This window comes from Balaenoptera borealis (genome assembly GCF_965194805.1).
Source record: "Balaenoptera borealis genome assembly, chromosome: 20".
Lineage (NCBI taxonomy): Eukaryota > Metazoa > Chordata > Mammalia > Artiodactyla > Balaenopteridae > Balaenoptera > Balaenoptera borealis.
This window is the reverse complement of record NC_138879.1, coordinates 58,166,779-58,180,500: the sequence shown is the minus strand read 5'-3', so window position 1 is coordinate 58,180,500 and position 13,722 is coordinate 58,166,779. Positions and strand designations below refer to the sequence as shown.

The window sequence follows — 13,722 nt, the reverse complement described above, 5'->3', positions numbered from 1 at the left end:
TTTGCAAAGAGAAGGGGTGGAGCCTTCAAATTCCTAAACCTTATACACACACACACACACATTCCACAAAGCCCAAACAAACAGACAAAACTCTAATATCTATCTATCTTTCATCTGTCTATATTTTATAGATGTCTGTATAGATATCTCTATCTCTCTAGAAATATAAGGAATCCATATAGAATTAGAAAGACATATCTAATAAAGAAAGAACAAGCCTTTTCTTAATTCTCTTTATCAAAAGGGCTTTAAGATGAATGACATAAAAAACAACTAAACAGTATTACAGATTCCCAATCTTTCCCAGTTTCATTCTTCTTTGCTATTTGTCTTTTCTCCAAATACCTTGGTGATTCTGAGAAAACAGGAATGAACAGACTATTACAGGATAAAATATGTAGTTACTACTGAAACCCTTTTACTACATGATTTCACCCTGGGTTAATATATTAGACAAAGCACAGATTCCTTACCCCGGGGTCTGTGTGGGGATCCGAGATGGATCTTTTGTTGTAACAGTTTGTAGGTGCTGGTAGACGATAGCGTGTGTTTCCTCTCTAACCCCCAATCCAAATCTCAGTTGAAAAGGAGCTTTGTTGGCTTGGTTTTCCTGGTGTGGATTTAAAATATTTCCATTTTCCACGGATAGATTAACACTTGACCATCCGTGTGATGTGCCAGCTCCTACCTTTGTCCTTCAAAGTTTGAAACTACACCCACCCTTAGAATTCCCCTCACAAAGCACAAGGAAATCCCTCCTAAGGCACAGGGAACCAGCTATAGACTTCATAATTAGCTTCTGTAATAAAGTACTTAACCTGAATAGAAGCCCTTACTAATTACAGCAGGAAGTTGTAAGGGCAGGGGCAGGCGGCTTACCCACAGCTGGGGTGAGGGTCTGCAGAGGTGTCTGGGAACGCACACCCACAAGGGTCCTGGTCCGCACCAGAGCCCCAGGCCTTAATGAGCCCCAGCAATTAAAAATGAAAACAATCCTCCATTTTCTCATTAAAAGATGGAAGCCCCTCCCCCACTGCATTAATCGAAATGATAATTTTGCTTGTGCAAAAACCCTGCTGATGGCCGAAGACAATGGTTTGTTCCTGCCCCCGCAAGACCTCGGCACCCCTTTGCTTGCTAAATTCCAGACACCTCTGCGTAATGGGAGATTGATTAGGGTTAATAGACATTGTCACAGGTCAGGACACAAAACACTTGGGGTTATGGGTGCTCTTGCACATAAGATCACAAGCTATAAATCAAAGTGCTTAAAAGAAGCGCAGAGCTTTCCACCCTCAACTGTTGGTAACAATCGACTTCTGTTTTCCCCCAGCTACTGTCTCGGTTACCTTCCTCTGCATCTTGTTAATGCAGCCACACAGATGTGGGGAGGGCTTGCGATTCATTTACCCCTCAAATTTTCAGAAGCCTAGATGTGAGGGGTGTCCCGGACGGCTCCTTGGAATGCCTATGTTTGTTTTCTCTCCGTTGCTAAGGTAACCGGTGCCCAGCAGCAGCTGTAACAACGGTCAGCAGCTGTCCATCTCACTTTGACTTGATGGCCAAAAGGAATACAGATGGATGAAGAGATTGAAAACAATTTTAAATGAAAGAAAACCTACCCCCAGAGGAGAATTTGAGTATTTAGTCTATGGGACACAGGGACACAGGGCAGACCGGGGGTGGGGGGGGTCAGTGATGTCTTTTGGGATCCAGCTGCCAGGGGCATAGCATTCCGGAAAGCAAAGCCACAGGCAGCGGGACCCTCATGGAGATAGTTTCTTAAAGTTACTGTATAAGAATTACTAAAAGAAAACTGCCTCAACAGGGGGAAACGTCAAAAAATTTGAGAAAACTTAAGAAAAAGGATCTGGCTGTGAAAGTTAAGAATATTTGGGGCACTTGCACCTAACCATTAGTGCTTTCTGCTTCTTTCCTCTTAATAAGGGCTGACCTTAGGTTTAATGTATTTTGTTTTTCCTTCTAATCAAAAGAAAGTAAAGCTGATTTGGAGATATACATTGGTTTCTTCATCGTTTTCACCGGATCGCTTCCAAAGATGATGCTTTCTTAATTTCTGAAATGTTTTTGGGACATGTAGCTGAGGACACACCAAAATTATGTTTGACAAGATCAACATATTTCCCTGAAGCGCTGTTATTTTTCATCCTCTTTTTGCTGGAATTTTTTTTCACTCAGAGCTACATGACACAGGCACGTGGGGTCAGTAAGTGGCAAGTATTTTTTATTTCTCAAAATGTTTTAAATTGATAGTAATGAAAACTCTGTGTGTGTGAGAGAGGGGAGAGAGAGAGACAGATAGACAGACAGACCAGTGGATCAGAATTGCAGAATTGAGGGTTGAGAATCAGCTGATACAGGACAGAGGCAGGCAGAAGAGAATTTCTGCAAATGTGTGTGGAAAGGACAGACCATTCACTAAAGGCTGCGCTGGACTTTGCTGGTGGGAAAAAGTAAAGGTAAATTCCACCTGGCAAAGTCTGGGTTAGGAAGGGGTGGGATTTAGGGCTGGGGTGTAGGGTTTTCAAGTACATTTGCCATATTTTATTTCTTTCAAATAGTATCCAAAATTACAGAAATAAGTAGGACAAAATGGTAATGTTTGTTAAATCTAAGTCATTGTACACTGGTGTCTGTTTTGTATTTTCTTTGTACTTAGCTGTATGTGGGAATATTCTGTACACACATACACGTGTGTGTGTGTGTATACATGATATGTGCGGACTATACATTGTATGTATACACACTTATGTATATATTATACTTGTATGTGGAATATAGTATATAAATAAATATATGTGTGTGATGTATTTTTTTTTAAAGCCACAGTAGTAAATAGGAGGCAAAAATGGAAGGTCCTTTTATGTTCTGCTGAGGAGTTGGAACTTCATCCTGAGGGCAGTGAGGAGCCAAGCAAAGGCTTTTTAAAATTTTTTTATTTTATTTTTTATTTATTTTCTCTTTCTTGGCTGTGCCGAGAGGCACGTGGGATCTGTTTCCCAGACCAGGCATCCAACCCGCGGCCCCTGCATTGGGAGTGCGGAGTCTTAACCCCTGGACCACCAGGGACGTCCCTGGAAAGGCTTCTAGTCAGGAAAGTAACATGATTGGATTTTCTTGTTGCGACGATCACTCCGGCTGCAGAGTGGCAAATGGGCCAGGCTGGAGGTAGAGCCAGAGCGGGCATGGGGGCTGGAGTCTCTCAGGGGAGAGATCCCGGTGGCCGGAACGAGGAGGTGCCGCGGTGATGGGGAGAGGTGGCAGACCGCAGACGGCGAGGACCCTGACTCTCCGGGTCGTGTGGGTTGTCGGGTGTGGCACCTGCAGCGAGGGGCGGGGGAGAGTCTGGGGTGCTCCTGGGTTGCAGGCTCAGGTCCCTGAATCACCCCCTGAGAGGGGCCACGGGGCGGGGGGAGTTATTGCGGGCAGACTGGGGAGTTCCAGTTTGCACACGATGAGGTCAAAATGACCTGCAGAATGTCCGTATGTAGCGCCATTAGGTGGAAATGCTCCCTCCTGAGCCACCGTTTTAATCAAGCTTTTCTCAGAATTCTAGGAACATAGCATGCCTTGAGCCTTTAAATCTGTAAGTTAGAGATTCTTTACTTGTAACCTACATCTGTCAAGTAATCAGATCTCTTTTTAGCCAGCTAAGAACTGTTGAAAAAAATATAATAAATCATAAATTAACTTAAAAAAAATTGAAGTATAGTTGATTTACAATGTTTCATTTACATTGTAAGTGTAAATTTACAGTCATTTACAATGATTTACAATGAAGTATACAATGTATACTTCAACTAAATTGAAGTATAGTTGATTTACTATATATACTATACTATATACTATACTATATACTATATACTATACTATATACTATATATACTATATATACTATACTATATACTATATATATATATATATATATACTGTTTCAGATTCTTTTCCCTTATAGGTTATTACAAGATATTCAATATGGTTCCCTGTGCTCTACAGTAGATCCTTATTGTTTATTTTATATATAGTAGTTTGTATCTATTAATTCCAAACTACTAATTTATCCCTCCCCCACCCCTTTTCCCCTTTGGTAACCATAAGTTTGTTTTCTATGCCTGTGAGTCTGTTTCTATTTTGTAAATAAGTTCATTTGTATCACATTTTAGATTCCACGTATAAGTGGTATCCTTTGGTATCTGTCTTTCTCTGACTCACTTCACTTAGTATGATAATCTCTAGGTCCATCCATGTTGCTGCAAATGGCATTATTTCATTCTTTTTTATGGCTGAGTAGTATTCCATGGTGTGTATACTATACTACTATATATATACCACATCTTCTTTATCCAGTCATCTGTCGATGGACATTTAGGTTGCTTCGTTGTCTTGGTTATTGTAAATAGTCACAACCATTGATTTGAAGCTTGAGGCACCGGAGAGAGCTGTAGACTGGGTGAGGTGTTGAAATAGAAACACTATTTCTTTTTTCTTTACTTACCCCAATGCTTTTCTAATATTTTTTCTGTTTCCATTTAACTGAGGCCATCGGTTGCCAAACAGTTGGATGTGACAGTATCTTTTCTTCACATGAGACGCTCATTAGAAACAAAACAACTGGGGCCTCAGACTGAGACTATCTTTTATCTTCACTGGTAGAACTCTCTAGGATGGTGGGTGGTCCAAGTAGGAAGTGGGGCTGCTTTTCCACTGCCTGATGTACGGGAAGGGTTTTGTTTCTTCAATCTCTCTCTTTTGGCTTCTATCCATGTCTCTTCCTGGCGCAGGCTATGGAGAGCTGCGTAGAACTGACCCCCCAAAGCCCACTTCTCTGTCTGTAGGACCAGGATGGGTGTTCTGGTCCAGTCCCTTCACATAAAGGCAGCCTGAAGAGGCTTTGCAAATCCTGACATCGTGGATTTGAGGATGGAGGGAGGGGACCAGCCGAAGAAGCAGGTAGCCTCCAAAAGCTGGAAGAGGTAAGGAGAGCTTCCAGGAAGTAATGTACCCTGCTGCCACCTTGATCTTGGCCTGGTGAGATCCTCATGAGACTTCCTTCTACTGAACTGTAAGGTTAGGGTCGGTCACAGAGAATCCTGGGTGGTACTGAGGCTGGACATGACACGAGGCATAGTATCTGAGCAAGGTGGTGATGTAGAAAGATCCTGAACTCACCCCCTTCCACGGACACACTGAGTCTACAGCCACCTATGGAACAATTTCTGCTTCAGAAAACCTAAGAGCTGGCTGAGTGACGACTACAAATCAGGCAAACAAGAAGAAACCCTCATCAAAGTGGGTAGGAGAGGCTGGAACAACCTCACCCTAAACCCCACCCACAACACAGCGTCCCCCAACTGGGAGGGAATTCAAAACCCAGAGCTTCTCCCTGAACAACGAAGGGTTCCAACCCCATGTCAGGCCTCCCGACTTTTAAGACGTACACTCGAGAGACAAGCCTCCCAAACATCTAACTTTGAAAACCAATGGGGCTCACATCCTGAGACCCACAAGAATGTAAGGATCTGAGAAATGGCTCTTGGAGGCTCCTCAACTCAGAGTCACCCGCCCCAGGGCTCAGCTCAGTGGCAGCTGATGGAACCCAGATTGAAAGTGATGGAGGGTCACCTGCTTATATGAAAGCATCAGCCTGAGGGCAGGCATCTAATTTCACACACACATCTAGGATCATGCGGGAACAGTCTCTAGGGATGGAGACTTTCCCTTTGCCAGATCAGGAGCCCCAGCATCTCCCAGAAGGGAGCTTTTCCGTGGATCTGGTACCCAGAACTTTGTGAAGTCAGTGGAGCACTGCTGGAATCAAGCAAAGCCATCGACAGATGAGGGTCTGAAATGTTTCAACCAGTTAATAATTTAGAGGGGCTCGCTTTCCCTTCCTCATTCCAGCCTCCTCCCCACAAAGCGAGGAGACTTGGGGGCAAAGAGGAGTGCCCCTCAGAGCCTGAGGGCCTCTGTTCTGGGTCTGTTCACCCGAGGGTGGCCCACCCCACGGGACCCCCTTGAGGCCCATGGGTGTCCACGGGGCTGCTGCTAATGAGAGAGTTGGGGAAGGTGCGTGGGCAGGACTTGGTTGTGTGTGTTGAGGTGCTGACTCACACACGTGGGGTGGGGACCCCCATTTGTATCCTTCTCCAGGCCACACAAACATTAGGGACAGACATGCTGGGAGCATATTTGCTTTAATCAGATGGGGACAGCAGAGAAGTAACAGAGATGCTTAGTGACTTGGTTAAAGTCATCGGAAGTGACCGATCTGGAATTTGCCCACCTGGCTAACTTCAGACTTTGGGATTTTTTTTTTTCTTTTCTCAATTTTTTTCCAGTAGGATCTGTGCAAAAATGACTTATTTGTGTATATCCATCCATCTATTCTTCCACTCAGCAATTATTCTCACTCTCTCTCCCTTCTTCCCTTCTCACTCCCCACCCCCTCTCTGCTTTGAAGTCACCAACAGATATGCAAACTCATGCCTTGTGTGATGCACAGTGGCGACTGCAATGTAGGACTCGTGGCTGCAGCTGCTGGGCATGTTGTCGGCACACAGCCCCCAGCTGTTGGCCCCTCCAGGATGCCTCAGCTGCAGAAAGCCCCCCTTGCACAAATACATGCCCCTTCCTGGGGATCCTCACAGCCAATGGCTCATGGATGCAGGGTCCAGAGGCCTGGTTATCTCAACGTCACTAGGACAACGCTCAAGTTACACAATAGCTCCCCAGCAGCCTGTAGAATACACCGAGTTGTCATTTGGTCTTCCTGGCAGCTCATTGCTGCCCTCTGCCCAGCCCTGCTTCCTTCTTCTCCCTTCCATGGGTCTTGATACCAAGGGCATTCTTTTAATAAACATCCTGCACATAAACTATAAACTAGAGTCTGCCCTCTGGAGAACCCAACTACATGGTTGTTCTTACATAAATGCACATAAAATAAACTAAGGTGTGTTCCCTGTACCCTAGTGGGAGAAGTGAGACATGAATAAAGTTACTGCCGTGTAAGATACATGTAATAAGAAGTGGGGGTAGTGGGAGTTCAGATCACTCCACGTGGAATGATTCGTGGGATGCCAATCACTTCTTCCATACCTGGACACCTCCTCTTTCAAGAGTCAGTTCTTCCCATATCCCTGGATGGAAGAGCCAAAGTTGCTATGTAATCATGCACTTTCTTCCCGTCACTGGTCAAGGGGTGGGCATCAGACTGAAGGGAGTTTACCCATTGGCTCAGCTGGACCTATCGGCTTCTCTCTCCAAGCAGTTGGGAAATCAGGACAGATGGAGAATCTACTGTTTCCACTGGACTCTGGAATTGATGCAACAAATACACCATCAGATACAAAAGATAGAGAGCTGGTGTGAAAGAGTGAGAACAACAAAGCAGACATGAAGGGAGAAACAGACAAGTGGAGATGCGGGGCCCCAGAGAGGGAGAGAATAGCTTCCATCCCTGATTCTCCTGGTTCCTCTGACTCTGCCCTCATATGGGACCTGTCTGTATTTGGTGCCCTAGGTTCTGCGAGTGAGCACTGTGTGTGTGTTTTTTTTTAATCCAACAGATTAGCTCTTTTGGCTAAAGAGGTCTGTTTCTTTTAATAATATTGGACTTAGACAGTCGTAAGGGAAGGGATTTGAATTGGGAGTTGCTGGAAACATAAGATTTCAATAGGGAAAGATGAAGGGACTGTGGAATTCAAGGCAAGAAGAGCAACACACACAGAGGTTCTGAAACACAGCTTCGTTGGACATATTTGGAGGATGATGAATAGGACCTTTTGGCCAATATGGAGGAAATGGAAAGGAAAATAACAGGATAAATGTTTGCAAGACTGGTGGGAAAACTGTGGTTAATCGATGGAGCTGGCCAGCATTAAAGAGTCTATTCATTCTTTCTAGGAATTCCCGGAGGCCACAGAAAACATGAAATAAGGATAGAAGGCAGTAAAGGTTGGTTGTTGGAAGAAGTGAGGAAACAAAAATAGGGGAATGAGTGTCTCACTTGTGGCAGGGTAATAGGAAGAGATTAATCAAAATGGTGCCATGAAATAAATGGAACCAAGGGGGCACTAGCGGGAGGAGAGGGGAAGGGTTGGGCTCTTGCTGAATTACAGGGAATGGGTAGATGGGTTTCTTAAGTCTGCCCACCCCATTTACCACACGAGCCTGCACAGGCTGTGTCCTGCCCCACTCTAAGGACTGCTCTCTACAATGACGTCAATGTGAATGATCCTCTTGGGGTTGTGCCATATGGGTGGCCTTGCTCATAACTCTGTGTATCAACTCAAGATCACTGAGTTACCATTGATGATGATAAAAAAATCCCAGTTCAAACTGGTTTTAAAAGAGAGACTCTACTGTCTCATTTTACTCTCAAGAGTAAAAAGGTATATATGTTGCAGAGGGGTTGGTTCAGAAGTCCACACAATCAGGGCTCTGACTCCAGATTGCTTTGATCCTTTCATGTGCGTCAGCTTCATCTTCTGATGGGTCATCTGATGGTGGCCAAAGTAGCTTCAGTCATCTGAGATCTCATTTCTTTATAACCTTCTTCTTGGAGAAATAGGGTCTTCAATGGTTTCCCCAAAGCCTGATTAACTACCTCCTCGGGTCTCAGGGACCTAAATCAAGTCATGTCCATCCAGTAGTGTGCAGGTGAGTGTTTAACAATTGCTGTGTGCTTTTTGTCTCTCTCAAAAAAGAAAGAGAGAAAGAGAAAAGAGAAAAACAAGCCCTTATTGTAGCATTTGATTTCCATGGCATAAATACTCTCACCATGGCTGATTTCATACTACCAACGTGATGTCACTGAAGCCAAAGTTGGGAAGAGGTCCACACAAATGACTCTCTGAAGCCCATGAGAGATGGTTCCAGTATCCTACTATTCCTATCCCTGAACCATCATTGTAAATAGATTGATAAGCCAGGCTGATTGGTTTAGGGCAATCAAGATGGTCTGTGAAGCTGTTGGAGTCAATTCCATCCACCCACCTGTAAAACAGAGGTGGGAAAAGTGGAAACAGTAGGACAGTTGTCAAATGTCTAGTACTGTTGAAGTTAGTGGAAGAAGGATGAAGAAAAGAAGGTAGACCATTGGAGAGAAGAAGACAAATATGGGGTGGGTTGTAAAAACGGAGTCAAAGGTGGTGAGTGGGTGGTGTGCTACAGGACACGGTGAGGCTGGGGGATGAAGAGGAGTGAACTGGGGAATGATCACAGATCTGCCTGATTATTCATCCTTGTAGTGAAAGCTCTCTATGGATTGACCCCACTTTATTTTCCAGGATGATTTGGGAAGCAGAATAATGGAACGGTGAATAGCCACACCATCTCGGGCAAGTTATGGAAGCCATCCTGAGCCTCCGTCTTCCTCGGAACTTTAGAAGATGTTGTGAGGATTAACTCAGAAATTTAAGTCTTTTTCAGAGATTAGCTGTGAGAGGGTGCGGGGAACAGTGGTTGAGAATGCAGTCTCTGGACCTGGAATGCTTGGCTTGACTCCCAGTGGCTACAGGACCTTGGGCAAGTTGACTGAACAAAGCTTCATCCCAGCTTTTTACTCTGTAAAATGAGGCATTCATTACTATTGTTAAATTAATTAAATAAGGAGGCCCTTAGACTCAGATGTCTCCAATGCCTCACCGGCCTACGTAAGCAAACCATAACCTAAGCCTGAAATGTCTCAAGGTGAAGAAATCCAACATGAGGACAGCGAATCACAAACAGCGAGTCAGCCTTCCCCAAATAAGGCGACACAGCCAATCAAATCGTTAACTTCCTTTGCTTCTTCCCGTCTTTATACAAGTCTTTTCCCTCACTCCTGCCCGTGGAGCACTTCCAGTTTGGTGTTGCCCGATTTGAATTGATTTTTGCTCAAATAAACTCAACATCTTAAATATGCCTCAGTTTACCTTTTGACACGTGAGAAACACACATATCAAAATTATGTGCCTGTTTTAGCAAATTGTTTCCAAACACTTAATGAAAGTATATAAAGAACGTGTAAAGAGTGAACACCTTAGTCCTTTTGGGCTGCTATAACGAAAAATACCATAGACTAGGTGGCTTAAACAACAAACTTTTATTTTACACAGTCCTGGAGGCTGGGAAGTCCAAGATCAAGGCCCCAGCAGGTTCGGTGTCTGACAAGAGCTCACTTCCTGGTTCATGGACGGCCATCCTCTTGCTGTGTCCTCGCGGTGGACAGGGCCGAAGAGCTCTCCGAGTCTGTTTTGTATGAACATTACTGTCATTCATGACTCCACCCTCATGACCTAATCACCCCCAAAGGCCTCACCTACTAATGCTGTCACACAGGGAGAGAGGGTTTCAAAATATCAATTCCGGGGTCACAAATGTTCAGTGATAACCAGTTTCTTAGCCATTCCCAGTGAAGGTTACTATTGTCTAATTCTGAATTTCTCCTTACGGTAATAAAGCTGGTAATAAAGTCTTTGTGAGACTTCAGTTGACTACGATCGTTTCTTCCATAATAAGTATAGATTTTGATTTTGTTCTTTCCTAATCTTGTGAAATTTCCACTTTGTGACAACTTGGTTTGTGTCCTTGCAGTTTGGGACAGTGGGTTTTGCTTCTTTTGTTTTTCTCCACCAAGTGGTTTTTCACCGTTGGATTGTATCCTTCGTTTTTCCTGGTTTTATTTTCTTCCAGGGAGATTTCTGCTATGACTGCTGAGTCACCCCACTTACTCTGACAGATGAAGGAGAAAATGAGTATAAGCGAAAATGCATCTTTCTAAGGATACGATATGAGATTGTTTTACTGCTTTTACGCAATTATAAAATTCAATGACAGCTTTACCTTTAGGAAAGTGAAATGAAGCAAAATCGGATTCTGTTTATTGCAATTAGAGGTTGGACCGAGATTGAAGTAGTTTTTATAAACTGTGGATTGCGGGGCTTATTTCCATCAGGCAAATCCAAGCATGGATGAGAATTCACTTAAAAACAATAAAAATTATGCAAATTTAAAGTTCTCCTGACCTTCAGCCTTTTCTCTCTCCTGGATATCTTATCTTTGTGGAAGGACAGAACCCAACACCAATCTACTTCTGAAAGGGTCAGGAAAAGCTCAGCATTCGTGCTTTTTTGCCTCTTCTTCAAGGAGCCAGGTAGCCAAGGGGGACTCTCTTCTAGAAGCACGTGTGTGCCCATGTGAAAATGCTAAGGCTTCCAGAACCACGTCTGTGACTCGCTGTCAGCCTTCTGAAAAATCTGTATTCACATTGTAAGTACTTGATGAAGAGACCTCACAGTAAATTCCTGGCCAGAGATGGATGGCCTGAGTTTATTCAAAGGCCAAATAATTTCCAGACATTGATTTTGGATGGAAACACATGTCTTTCCCCTGGAAATGATTTCCTTGTGAGATAGACAGGCAACCCCCGACTTGCAAATAGACAATTCAGAAATTTCATTTGTAAGTCAGTCATTTGGAATGCACCAGGACTTTTTTTTCCCCATAGAAATAATATTACAAATGGCAGTTCAGGACCCAGGCTAGCCCCAGGTTATGGATTAACTCTTACTTAACCCGAACCTCGGTTGGGTACTTCAGTGGAGGGCGGTGGAAAACAAGACCCACACAATAGTCTTTGCTATAGAAATGGTATCAAATGGTGGTTTGGGGTGTAGTGTCTGGGGCAGACTAACTGCACTTAGACAAGCACTAGCTGTGTGACTTTGGGTCAGTTACCTAACTTCTCAGTTTCCTTGTTCATAGAAGGGGGAATGATATTAAGATTTAGTTCATAGAGCTGTTGTATGAGAATTACACACACACACATGCACACACACACACACACACACACACACACCTTCAAACCCAGTAAAGAACCTTGTGATCCTTTGCTATCATCATTGTTGGTTCTTGTAACTGGCATGGGGCTGAGTCTATTTCAATCACTGATTGAACAAAAAGCAGTACTCGTGGAATACTAAAAACAAAACAAAAAAGATGGCATTTTTTTTTCCCCTCATAGTTATTGCTATTCGGTTAAAATAAGGTGAAATTAGAGGAAATGAGGAAACAGATGGGTATTGATGTTGAATTACAGGATACTTTCAATGAAATATTGACCTTAAAAGGGTTAGGTTTGGGAGGGATAAATTAAGAGTGTGGGATTAGCAGATACAAACTACTATATGTAAAACAGATAAGCAACAAGGACCTACTGTTTAGCACAGGGAACTATACTCAATATTTTGTAATAACCTACAAGAGAAAAGAATATGAAAAGAATATATATATGTATAACTGAATCACTCTGCTGTACACCTGAAACTAACACAACATTGTAAACCAACTATACTTCAATAAAAAATAAAAAATATAAGAACAAACAAACAAAAATAAAGTACAAAAAAGAGTTAGGTTTATTTATTATAAATAATTTGGAAAACATAGAAAAGCATAAAAGAGAAAATAAATTCTCTCCAAATCTGATCACCCAGAAATACCCACTCTTTATTTTGTTATCTTTCGGTATTCTGTCTTAGGCATGTGTACAATTGTCTAAAAGTGATTAAAAATAATTATAATTAAACCATCCATATTATTTTCATACTTGATTTATTCACTTAGCAACGTACTGTAAAGATGGGATTTCTAATGGCATCATGGCTTCCATCACATGGACATGTTAAAACTGAAATAGCCAATCCCGAGTTGATGGATATTTTGTCTGTTTCCCTTTTTATACTATTCTAAATAATGTTGTTGGAACAATACAGATGGATAAAAATTTACTCATGTTACTATTTATTTCCTTTAACAAAGAAATTCAGTTTTTAGAAAAATTTGCATAGATTTGACTCATAATTTAAGAGTTTTGGTACATTTGTTGAGCTGGCTTCTCGAGAGAGTGTTTTAATTCACCTTTTTTTCTAGCAAGGAGAATGCGATTTCCTAGAAAGTTTCCTTAATTCTGAGATTGAGAATGCATTTAATTTTGCCAATCTAATAGATGCAAGGGGCATCTTGTGATTTTCATTTTCATTTTGAATCTGAGAACGAACATTTTTCATGTGTCTATGGTCCACTGGAATTTCTTAAATCAATGATCTCTTCCCAGTCTTTGATGATTTTTCTATTGCCGTTCATCTTTTCAATTTGTTTTCTTTCCCGTTTCCCTTAAGGAAAACGACTTTTTCTTTGTAGTCATACAATACAAAGATGTATTTAGAATTTAAGAACTTGCACTGGGTGCTTCAGAACAGACACTGTTATTGGCAAGTGAGCTGAAACTCCTTAGGGTTGACTCACAGCAGCCCCCATGGGACTGAACGGTGGAGCTGAGGAGGGTAGCGCAGCGGGGCAGAGACAAGGAACGTGGTCTCCAGTCGCTGGATGGAGTACGTACAATAACAGGAGACTCAGGAGCAGGCAGCATCTGATATGCAGAAAGGTTTTACTTTTCATATGTGTGGAAAACAAGTGGAAAATTAAAATAAGAGAGGGGAGAATGAAGACGTGGAGGATTTTGAAAGTATCAGACAAATTGAGTCAAGAAATTCTGCTGCCTTTCTGGATGTCAGTTAGGTGGTCTCACTGATGAAAACTATTTCTAATATCTTATGAAATAACGAGGATTTGGTAGTGGAAAGTTAGTTCACATCCCTACCGCTGGAGTTAGGGCAGTTATAAATGATAAATGCGTAACTACTTTGTATTTTATTA

General features: G+C 42.6%; 1 long non-coding RNA gene across 1 annotated transcript; it reads right to left on the bottom strand.

Annotated features, from left to right (window-relative positions):
* Nucleotides 1–202: 202 nt before the first annotated feature.
* LOC309618902 lies at nucleotides 203–1,663 on the bottom strand. Its single transcript, XR_014238675.1, has 3 exons — nucleotides 1,350–1,663; nucleotides 474–610; nucleotides 203–355 (listed from the first exon to the last, which is right to left on the bottom strand). It is a non-coding gene; the product is annotated as an uncharacterized lncRNA (long non-coding RNA).
* Between the last annotated feature and the right edge of the window lie 12,059 nt (nucleotides 1,664–13,722).